Source organism: Astatotilapia calliptera, chromosome 23 (assembly GCF_900246225.1).
Source record: "Astatotilapia calliptera chromosome 23, fAstCal1.2, whole genome shotgun sequence".
Lineage (NCBI taxonomy): Eukaryota > Metazoa > Chordata > Actinopteri > Cichliformes > Cichlidae > Astatotilapia > Astatotilapia calliptera.
In genome coordinates, this window is record NC_039323.1 from 23,110,224 (window position 1) to 23,121,736 (window position 11,513).

The window sequence follows — 11,513 nt, forward strand, 5'->3', positions numbered from 1 at the left end:
TTAAACAGAATCAAAAATGGAATCGGAATCGTGAAAATCTTATCAATACCCATCCCTATCTCTGCCTGTAATATTTGCCTCCTTTACCAGCAGCACATAACCTTGCAAAATAAACTCTAATACACACCTAACCTAAATGCTAAGAAGCAGGAGTTTGTATGAGTGTTAGACATTTCTGAGCGATGCTGAAGGTTGCCTCGATAATTAGACTTTTTCTCCCATTTGGAGTGTACGAGGGGGTCCGCAGAGGCGCCGTGTTTGATTAGGGCCACAGCCTTGGCCTGGCACCCAGCCGGGGTGTTTGATGATGGGGGAGCCAACTCTGGGTGGGGGCTGAGGCTCATCCGTGCCGGCTCAACATCAAACAGCCAGGAGCAAAGGACTCGAGCCCCGAGGGGACCCCTCCAGCACTACTGCCTGGATAGGTAGATACACTCCCAGTCAGATGGAGAGGGGGAGAAAAGGTGGGGGAAAAAAATCAAAAAAGAAAAAAAGGAAAAAAGGCAAGGGGCAGGTTTGGGGTTAGAGGTAGAGGAAGGAAGAAGAGAGTAAAAAGGAGTGAAATTGCAATGAAAAAATTCTAAAAAGCTTAGAGGAAATGGCTAGAGTTAGGCAACCCCTGAAAAGTTTCATATACACAAAAAAAGAATGAAAAGTGAATTTAGTTGACAAGAAACTCTGTTTTATTTTTGCACATGTGGATTAGTGTTGCACTCACATTATCAATTGTTTGAATCTGGGAGGACTAAAGATCTTTTTGCATCCATCGGTTCTCAACCCTCTCTTTTATTAGGAGTTTATAACATAACAACCTCAAAATATCTTTTGAGTCCATCAGGTAAAAATCGTCAACAGCCTTTTTTGTGACACATACATTGGTTTCTGTTCTTTCCATTAGAATATGAAGGTGCTGGTTAATTTCGCCTGCCTTCTTCCACCCTCTCAGCAGGCTTTCTTTTGATTGGCTGCTTTTCACAAACAAATGGTTTGAACAGAAAGTGGGAGGGGCTTCCGTGATCAGTGCCGGAAATTAACCAACCCTATGTGCCATTAAATGTGTATTAGAATCAAAATAGAATTTGGTGTTGGCCAGAGGGGCCGATGGCGCGATATGGCAGCCTCGCTTCTGTCAGTCTGCCCCAGGGCAGCTGTGGCTACAACTGTAGCTTGCCTCCACCAGTGTATGAATGTGAGAGTGAATGAATAGTGGTATTGTAAAGCGCTTTGGGTGCCTTGAAAAGTGCTATATAAATCCAATCCATTATTATTATTATTATTATTATTATTATTATTATTATTATTATTATTATTATTATTATTATTAAAAATCATTTAACTCTTTTAATCAACTGAAACTCCTCTGGAACCACGAGCTTCTCTCCATGATCTACGGTACCAAGTCCTGCCTCTGCTCTGATTGGCTAGTATTCATTGCTTCATAGAGGTATGTTAAGATAACTGGTTAGGCACATATGACAGGGCCAGAGTCAATCAGAGGCAGAGTCGAGGCAGGTCTTTTGAGGAATACAGCTGTAAAACAAGAGACCAAGAGACCTGACTTGCATGAAATTAAAGATCTGTTGATATTTGGTGCTTGGCAAGTGTTTCCAGGTACAGTACTGGTTTTGGCTGCATTATAGCGGGTCTTAGTCTGCTTGGCTGTGTTCATAGTCCATCATGTGTTTCTGTCAGGCCTAACGTTGGCGAGTTCTTAACACTTTCCCCAGAGGTAACCCTTGTCTGTCTTTTGTGAAACAGTGGTTTCTGTCATATTTCAGGCCTGCTTCTGAAACAAAATGACTGGGTGTGTTAGATGTTAGTCTCAGTGATCTCAGTGGCATAGACCCAAATGATTAAGCGGTCACTTGTGGCCACTGTCATGTAATCTGACCCTATGACTCTTTTGCCATCTAATTTAAGCCTGCTTCCTTCTTTTTCTCGTTCTTCCTTCCAGTGTCTTATCTCCCATCTAATTCTCACTTTAAAGCATCCTTGATCTTTCCTCTGTCTTCACCGTAGGAGGTGCAGCTCATAGACTTCTACGTGTTTTTTTTTCCTTTTGCTGTATTGAATTTTTATTGAATCAATGTATGCAGCTTTGACATGTCTCTCTCTCTCTTCCCCCTCCTCCCCTTTCATCTCTCTCTGTCTCCAGGGTCGGGTACCGGGTGGTGGGGCTTGATGTTCCACCTTTTGCTTGCCTGTTCACCCGTCACCAGTCATGTTTCATTACCAGGCCTCAGTCCTCCACCTGTCGGCCTGTCTGTCTTCCTGAGCGTGGACGTCCTACAAGGTTAACGTGGACGTGCGTGCTCGGATGTAGCGCGGAGCTCAAGGTTTAAAGCGAGCGTCAGTCTGATTCGTTCAGACGGACGCTTTGTTCAAATGGTGTTAATGTGGCTTTTCCAGGTACAAAGAAAGATTAATGTGTATACCCAGTACATGCAGATGCAGCTCACTTTGTCTCTGTTTATAGGACATGACCAAGTATCTGGACACAGAAACCCACTGGCATAATGGACTGGTGATAATGATGCACTCTGAATGCTTTCCCTGCACCACTCTGGCTCTTCTGCTCTCTTGTAAATGGTATGAATTTCAATTTCTACCATTAGCTTTTGTACTTTATGTTGTCTCAGTGAATTCTGTTCATATTTGAACTCCAAGGAGTCTTTACCTGGCCGTTTGTTATTCACAGGGTGATGGCAAAGCGCTGATGAAGGATAATGATGTGCCGCTAGCCCTAAGCAGAGAGTAAAAGTCAAAAACTGTCAAATCTGTTGGTGTCTACATGCACAGAAATACACATAAAACTGAAATTCACATTAAGAGCTCAGCCAGACAGGAACCAGAAATTCTAAAATGCATCCACAAATAGCGACGCAGTTTCTGCAGGACGACACCCTTCACTGGTTGGGGCCTCTCCCTGAGCCTGGTTCTGCCAGAGGTTGCTTCCTATTAAAGGACGTTTTTTCTTCCCACTATCGCCAAGTGGTAATTGTTGGGTTTTTTTTCTGTATTATTGTAGGGTCTTTACCTTACAACACACACCTTACCCAATCACACACACATCCAAGCTCTATACCTAAGCACATTGTCTAACATTTGTGCACACACTCACACTCTGATGGATGCATTGTGGAAAACTCAGGGTTCAGAGTCTTGCCCAATGGACACTTTGACATGCAGACTTAAGTAACTGTAGAATGGATCCACCGGCCTTCCAGATGGTAGATACCTCACTCTATCATCCCAGTATCACATCGAATGCCCCTAGAGACTACGCCATAGTGGGCAGTGTCACCGCTTCTATTTATACTTATGTATCAGCCATGATGAGTGAGCTAATCAATGGAGCTAATAAATCCTGAGCAACAGTTACTTATACTGATATGCAGTACTCGTTATTACATCAACATAATGAGCAAGCTAGATGAATTTACAGCCTGCCACATAGGATTGCTATATTGTGATTGCATGGTTTGTTACTACCCAACAAACCCATCACAACCATTTAACAATTCGTTTCCTTTCTGGGCTAGTACCGGTATAAATCGGGTGTACGAATTCTTATCTAAACCGTGAGAAAACAGCACTAAATGTAAAATACTTTTATATCTTATATCATAATTTCAACTTGTGTTTGTGCTTCTCAGATATTTTAGTGATCTGAGTGCAATGCACTTCATCAAAGCAAAAGCAAACCAAAAAAAAAAAAAAATCAATACTGGCAAGGATGCACGGCAGCTAATACTGTAGCCCACGTAATAAGATGCACCAGGCAGAATGCTCCTCAATTAGTAGAGCAAAACTCCGGAGAATATTTACAGTAATCAATGTACAATTCTCCAGTCAACATTTTTTAATTAATTCTCTTCAGCAATTAACTCCCTCAATGAAAAACACCCACAAAAAAGACCTTTCTTTGTGACATTAAACTTATTGCCGAAGCAGGCTGTCTCATTACCCTTCTTGGCTGAAACAAACGAGTGTGTGTTTTGGGAGTGTCGGAAAAGACACACACACACACACACATACGCGCATGCTTGTGGCTAAAAAAACAACCAGGCTCTAGGTGTATTCGCTTACCGTGGATGGATTTTTAAGATAAAATGGGTCAACCTCGCTATTTAGTTTTCAACTGCAGGGATCGAGTTGCCTACCTCTCCTCCCACTATCCATATGGGCTCATGCATATGCATGCTCTCTGGACAGGTACGCCAAAATAAATAAATAAATGAAATAAAAAATATGATTTTTTTTCTTTTACTTCTTCTTCTTATCCTAGATTCATAGTTTTGTGGTGAAATCTAGCTTCTGCGACAACCTGTCTTTTGACTCTTTTTAGAGGGATGGCATCGAGAGAGCGAGACGTGGTGTACTGCAGGAAGTACACACTATTCTGCAGACAGAGGAACAAATGGAATAGTTCATATCAGTCGGAGGAAAACAATAATCCGGGGCTAGATTTGCCGTCGCCCATAAACGATCGTGGCAATTACGCTCATATTCTGAGGCAGGCAAACAGAATTACAGTGAGATTTTGCCTGTGATTGGGGTGTCACCCCCCTCCATTATTGTTGTGAGTCCTGATTGATCCTCTCCCTCTCTCACTCATCACTCTCCTCTCCCTTTCACTGCCTGTCTTGTTTCATCTTTTCCTTTGTCTCAACCTGCTCTCACTCTCTCCTTCTACCTCAGTTTTTCTCCCTGCTTGTTCTCCAGGCTAATGAATCTAAAGCTGGTGGGAATAGTCTGGTCCGATGAGACCCCGCCACCACCGCCACAACAGCCACAACAGCCACAACAGCCACAACAGCCATCACCTCCTTCCAGCCTGTTCAGGGCCTTAATTTCTGCTCCACAGTGTCTTCACACCCCGGTCAGCCGCGGGAATACAGCTGTCCATCACTCTTCCACTTCATCCCTGCTAACACTTTTACTACCTTTAAATTAGCCACTGTCACCGCCAACCATGCTTAGGCTCTCCAGATGTTTCAGGCTGTTATTTTTTTTTCTTTCCCCAGCGCCGCTGCAGTAAATCTTTGCTTTCTAGAGTGGGAAGAAAAGAGAATGGCCTAGAGGGCGACCGCAGTTCACCTCCTCCCATCTGTTGGCTCATGCAGCTTTCGCACGAAGGCTCGTTCTTTGTGCAACTGAGGAGGAGCACATCAGTTAGACGGAGACAGGCTCGGGTGATGCAGAGGATGCATTGTATGTACAAGCTACTCTGCACTGACATGACATGCCATTTGGGGGAGAGGGGTCAAATTTGTAGAGAAGAGTTATTTATTGTTGCATACGAGCATGATAATGCAAACTGGACTGAATATTTTTTTGCAAAAGTGCCAAAATCTGCCCAAAAAAAGTTTTCACAGTTTTTGGCACAGAGACATCAAGTTTCTTAATAAAGAGCATCAAGAGCAACTCTGGACCTCCCTGGTGTGTCTAGAACTTTCCTGGTGGGCTGAATCTCCTTTCTTCCAGAATATTCCCTGAGCAGTGTTTTTCAGTGACGGTGACAGAGAACACATCGTTCCAAAATCTCCCACTGTTCAGCTGTGGTAGCTGAAGTCCACAGTGAATAAATATTAAAGAAGCACCGACTGGAATTTTGGCCAATTCTGATTTTCTTTCTACGAACTGTTGTTGACAGCATATACTAGCAAAACTCAACTTTTCGTCAATGCAAAAAAAAAAAAAATTCAAACTAAAATTGCTAATGGTTGTGTTTTATGTCATGTCTTTTATTCTGTCTGTGATATTTATTGTAGTTAGCGCCGCCCGGAAGGTTGTGGTTTTGCGTGCATACGTACATACGTGTATGTACAGGTTTACATACGTGTACGTATATAAACCTGTAAATAAACCTAGCACCATTTTGCCCAAATCCTTGCCCAACAAACATCTTTGAGGGGAAAAACCCCGCTTGATGCGGGCGACTGTTTTGCTTTGGCCTTCATGGACTGTGATCAATCAACAGTTGTCTTTAATCATTTACTAATTTCTGCAAGTGGATATTTATCTATTAGCATTGTTCATAAAACAATAAAACATTAAAGAAAGGAAACAGTTTGAGATCTTGAAGATAAAATGCGGTGGTGTCACCAATATGGTGTCACCTCGTGAATAAGGGACCAGTGAAAAATTACTCTCAAACTTAAACGCCACAAACGACATTTGTAGCGTTCTAGGAGAAAAAAATCGAATCTGCTGCTGTTAGTGAGTTAGCGACTAGCTCTGACAGAGTGTCCTTGTCCAACAGGCTGAACATATGGGATTTTTTACCATTATAGGTGAACTTTCTGGATACTTGTAGTGCACTTTTCAGTATGAATGCATGTACAGCAGTAATTCACACACGGAAGTCAACACTTTGAGACGCAGCAATCACTCTGCTCCCTCAGAAAGATCTACAGCATATTTAGCAGCGAAACATTAATTCATCTGATTTCTGAGCTAACACTTTTTCAATTTACACTTATCTCTGTATTAGATGTTTTCTTAATCTTCATCCGCAGTGGGTTTTGGTGCCTAAACTTGAATAATAATTGATGTTTAAATAAGTCGGTCTAAAGAGAATTCACCAATCAGGGTTTACCTTGGCTGTTTTTCTGTTGTACTTAACGTGAGGTTAATTATTACCAGCTTAAATAAGTGTAATAAATGATACATGCAGGTTTTTAGACAGAAAGGATGAAACATCTATCTCATGTGTTGGATGGATAAGTCTGGATTTTGACCTTAAATTTCTTTGGAAAAAAAAAAGTCCACCTACTTGTGTTCTTGGTTGGAGGCCGGTTCATAGGTTACTGCACGCCTCTACATTATAAAGTAGTACAAGTTGTATCTTTGCAGTTGTACTTGGAGATTTTTGGCAGTATTATTGCCCTGAACATACTGTACCTCCTCCACAGCTGTGAGGGTCAAAATAAAAACCTCATGTTGCAGCCATGCCGATGGGGCTGGTTTTCCAAATGGATCGTTTGGGCAGTGCCCGCTTTGCCACATTTAATGCCATCAGAGCAACATTTTGACAATTTAAATTTGGCTGTAACTTAATATTTCGACTGTGTTACTTGGAAAAAACAGTTGGCATGTAAAATGTAAAGAAGGCAATGACTTGCAGATTATTTAAGCCTGTGTTTAAACAACAGTATAAGAATATATCAGATGTTTAAACTGAGGATTTTTTTTTTTTTTGCTTGAAAAATATGTGTTTATTTTGTATCTGATGTGATGTTGTATCCCCTCTTCTTCCAACAACACCCAAGTATTTTGGAACTAAGGAGAAAAAATGCTGTCGTTTTAGAAGCAAAAACTTTTCCAAGTCTGACCAGTTTGGCACCTCGTTGTCATGGTTTTCTTTTAATAATATACCATTCGTTCTGAACTGAAGGTAGGCCAGTGTAGCACCCAGACTCTATGGGACCATGCTGTAGACCAGCGGTCCCGAACCCCCGGGCCTCGGACCAGTACCGGGCCGTGAGTCGTTTGGTACCGGGCCGCGAGAGTTGAGGCTCAGGTGTGAAATGTATGGTTTTCAGGGTTTTTATCGGTTTTCAGCGTTATTTTGTTATCGTTTTTATCGTTAACTTGGTTTTCCTGGGTCTTTTCACGTGTGTTATGAATAAATCTTCTTTTTTTTCAGTACCGGTACTAGTTTTATTTTGTTGTATTTACCCGTGACACCTTAAAGGCCAGTCCGCAACACCCAACGTATTTATCTCTGAAAGATTCAACCTCTCCCAGATTTTTATACCCAATCAGACTTTTAATTCACCCAGTTAGACTCCCCAGTTGTTATCCTATACCAGGGCCCCCCTTTTCTTTTCTTTTCTTTTTTTATTGGTATTAGACAACTTTTCCCATCTACCAGTGTCCCTTTTGCAGTTTTTATGAAAATTACCTAAAGAAAACCAGCTTGCTTTTGTATAAATTTCAGTCCAGCATAGGGTTTAAATAAGGTACTCTTGAAATACTTGTCCGAGGAGCCTGAAAAGATGAGTAAAATCAGCTCGGTGCTCAAGCTGTTTAGACTTTGAACTGGAAAGAAAAATTCCTCAGTGACAACCCGATTAAAACGGTTTATTTGCAAAAGCAAAACTAAGTTCAGCAAACACGAAACCCCAAATTTAATGAGCTGATAGCATCAAAGCATCTGCATCTCTTTTCCTCCTCTATCTCTTGTATCTCCTCTCCTCCCCCCCCCCCCCCCCCCCCCCCATTCATTCTCACTGTTCTCATTCTCTGGCTCCCTCACATCTGCATTTCCACTCTGTCTCCTCCTCCCCTCCATCCCTCCTCCTCCTGCATCCATTCATCCAATTAACAATAGCCCTTCAGTTTTGTGTAATTTAGAACAGAACACAGCGGTTGTGGATGTTATTAGAAGCGGTATCAATCAGGCCGGGGATGGCGAGGAGACATCCCTCATGCCCCATCTCGAAGCCAAGCTCCCGTATTTTACGAGCAGGGACTCCCCCCGCACGGCTGGCATTGCCCGGCCATCAAATAATAAAATAAATCAAAACATAAGAGTTTTGTCTATTTGCAATTTCCTTTCAGGTCTATCCCGAATATGAAACCAGATGTTTCCGGCATCTCGAAGATGCTTTTCATCTGCTCCTCTCTTCCTTTCTTTTTCCCTTTCTCTGCCCCTGCCTGTGTCTTTCTCGTCCTGTGTTACACCCCCTCTGCCGCTCCCCTCTGCTTTCAAAATTAATGTAAGCCCAGAAAAAGAGAGAGAGAGAGCGAAAGGAAGCTTATAAAAAGTGAAATGTCCTCTTTGCCCAAGGAAGTAGTCTGTTTTGCATTGATAGAGAGGCACAGGCAGCCCCTGGCCATCTGAGGCTGAGCCTGTTTTTCCTCTGCGATATCCTGCCGCCACATCTCTGCCTCTCGAGTACGCCTCCGAGTAAGGCGGGTGGGTCAAAGCAATAGCGTCCCCCCCTCGATTCCAACCCCCACCCCCCCTCCTTCCCTCCACCCTTCCATCCCCTCTTTCTCCAGTCCTCTAATTGGAGGTGCTCAGGTTAAAGAATGTCCTGGTTATCGCAAAGCCAGCAGAGAAGCACAATTCAGCACTATAATTCTACTGATGAGTGACTTGCATTTTCAAATATTTAACGTCGGGGTGTTTACACAAGCTGCACGTTATTATCTCATTCATGCACATTCAAACACTGACACGAGTTTATACGGGACAATTAATTCCAAGTCAACCCGAATAGGATTTTTTTTTAATAGATTCTGGATATATGTATAGGAATTCATACCCGGCTCTAAAGCGCAGACACTGATACCGTGTTTGTGTAATTCTCTCGGCACAGTAAGTGTGGTCCCAGTCATCTCCCTTGTATGAAGAGGTTGTCTGTTTCATGCCTCTGGCCTCTGTTCATTTTGACAAACCATGCGTGTTTTCTGCCAGTCACTTCCAGGCAACCACAGCTACAATAAACACCACCCCCCCATTTCCAACTCGAGGCCGAGGTTTGATCCCGAGCAGAACCCCGGCCAGCTCACTTCCTCTTGGGGCTTGGAAGCGGGGCCAAGCCCAAACAAACAGGAACTCCAGCGTATGCTGCAGCTCCTGCACCTGCACAGTGTTATGCTGGCCTAAACGGCTCCGGGGCCGGCCAGACGGGGTTTATCTCTGCGAGGATGGTGCTGCCGAAATTTGCAGGAAATGCAGAAGAGGTTGCGCAACCAGAAAATGCTTCATCTAAGATGATTCATAGACTATCAGCACAGAGGTAATCCCGATGTAGAATAGAAAAAGGCAAAAATGTAACACTTAGACAAAACTGTGGAGTCAGTTTCACTGATTTACTCCAGCCCAGTCAAACATTTCAACATAGTGGCTTTTAGTGGCTCTAATGAGGGTCATTAGGCAAAACTACTGAGCCACCCACATTTCTTTAAGAAACAGGTAATAGGTGCAGTCATTTACTGAAGTGTGCAAACATACATGTAAATACAGTAAATAAGGCAAAAGCAGAGTTTTCTAATGAACTTGAAAGTCAATATTTGGTGGGACCACCTTTATTCTTCAGCACAGTCTGAACTCTCTTAGGCAGCTTTCTTGTCATGTCTTTAAGTCGTCTTCAGGAATAGTTCTCCAGGCTTCTTGAAGGACATTCAAAGCTCTTCTTTGGATGTTTCTGCATTTTGTTCTGTTCTCTGTCAACATGATCCCACACTGCTTCAATAATGTTGAGGTCCGGGCTCTGGGAGGCCGATCCATGACTGATAGTGCTCCACTTTTTGCTGCATTGGCAGTGTGTTTGGGATCATTGTCATGATTAAAAATGAAACTTTTGTTAAACAGATGATTTCCAGGTGGTATTAAATAGTGGATCAGACAAACCAGGCTGAGTTTTCTGCTAATAGCTCTTTGGGAATCATCTTTCTGATTTGAATGATTCATAGGTCAGTGTTAAATTGCCTTTTGCACAGTACTACACATCCAGCTGTTTAGTTTCTGGGCCCATACTGGTTAGTGTGGCTGTTATCTGTTTACTTACTTCAGCAGGAAGAAAGAGTATATGAAGCTTCTAACAATATGGTTTCCCTGTCCTCTGTGTTCATAAGTCATCCGTTTTGACAAAGATCTCTAACACCACCAGCTGAAATGTATCCCAAACCATGACAGAGCCTCCATCATCTTTTACAGATGGCTGTAGACACTCACTCTTGTACCTCACTCATTACATCACCTGTACAGACTAACGGTGATTTCAATTCATCGCTCCATCAGATCTGTTATCATTGATTTTCAGTCAAGTTCTTCCTTAATTTTGCATACCTCTGCCTTTTCTTCCTATTTCTCTACTAGCTAATATCGATTTGAGAATCAGTAAAACAAGCAGCCATTGTCCACATAAACACTTAGAAAGACCATTAGAAAGTCTGGAGAACTATTGCTCTAGAGCACTTTAAAATTTACAAGAAAGTCTGGCTCCTTAGGAGCAAAATATAAAGTTTTGCACAGTACTGTAATCTGCTTTTACTGTAGGTGTTCAGCACTGGAGCTAGATGACTTTGGTTTCGCACCAATAACCTGGAAGGTTTTTTGATTTCAGTGAGGTAATGTAAGCACATTGTTATTTGAATTCTTATACTGGATCCTACATTTTTCATGTTTTAATTTGGTATTATGCAGAGGGATGGGGGGAGACTTTGAAAGAACAATCCTTAGTACCTTCTTAGTGCTCATAGGTCTTGAAAGGTCTTGACATTTATCCTCAGCAACCACAGACAGCAAAAATATCCGTCATGTTTACAAAATTGAAAGCACATTCCTTCTTCCCAGGGCTCACTAAAATGCAAGTGCTGACAACTAACAGCATTTTACGCCGACTGTTAAATACACGAGTCCAATTATGCTTGTCCTCGTTAACGTGACAAGATGTCAAACAAGCACTTCCTGTTAACTGCCTCTTATCTTAATTGGTCTAGTCTCAGAGGAGGGTCCGGCTCTCAGTGCGACTATGGTCACAGAGTCTGCTTCT

At 42.5% G+C, this 11,513-nt stretch overlaps 1 long non-coding RNA gene across 1 annotated transcript; it reads left to right on the top strand.

Annotated features, from left to right (window-relative positions):
• The first annotated feature begins 2,182 nt into the window (after nucleotides 1-2,182).
• LOC113016699 (uncharacterized) lies at nucleotides 2,183-2,912 on the top strand. Its single transcript, XR_003271288.1, has 3 exons — nucleotides 2,183-2,409; nucleotides 2,477-2,589; nucleotides 2,699-2,912. It is a non-coding gene; the product is annotated as an uncharacterized LOC113016699 (long non-coding RNA).
• The last annotated feature ends 8,601 nt before the right edge of the window (nucleotides 2,913-11,513 follow it).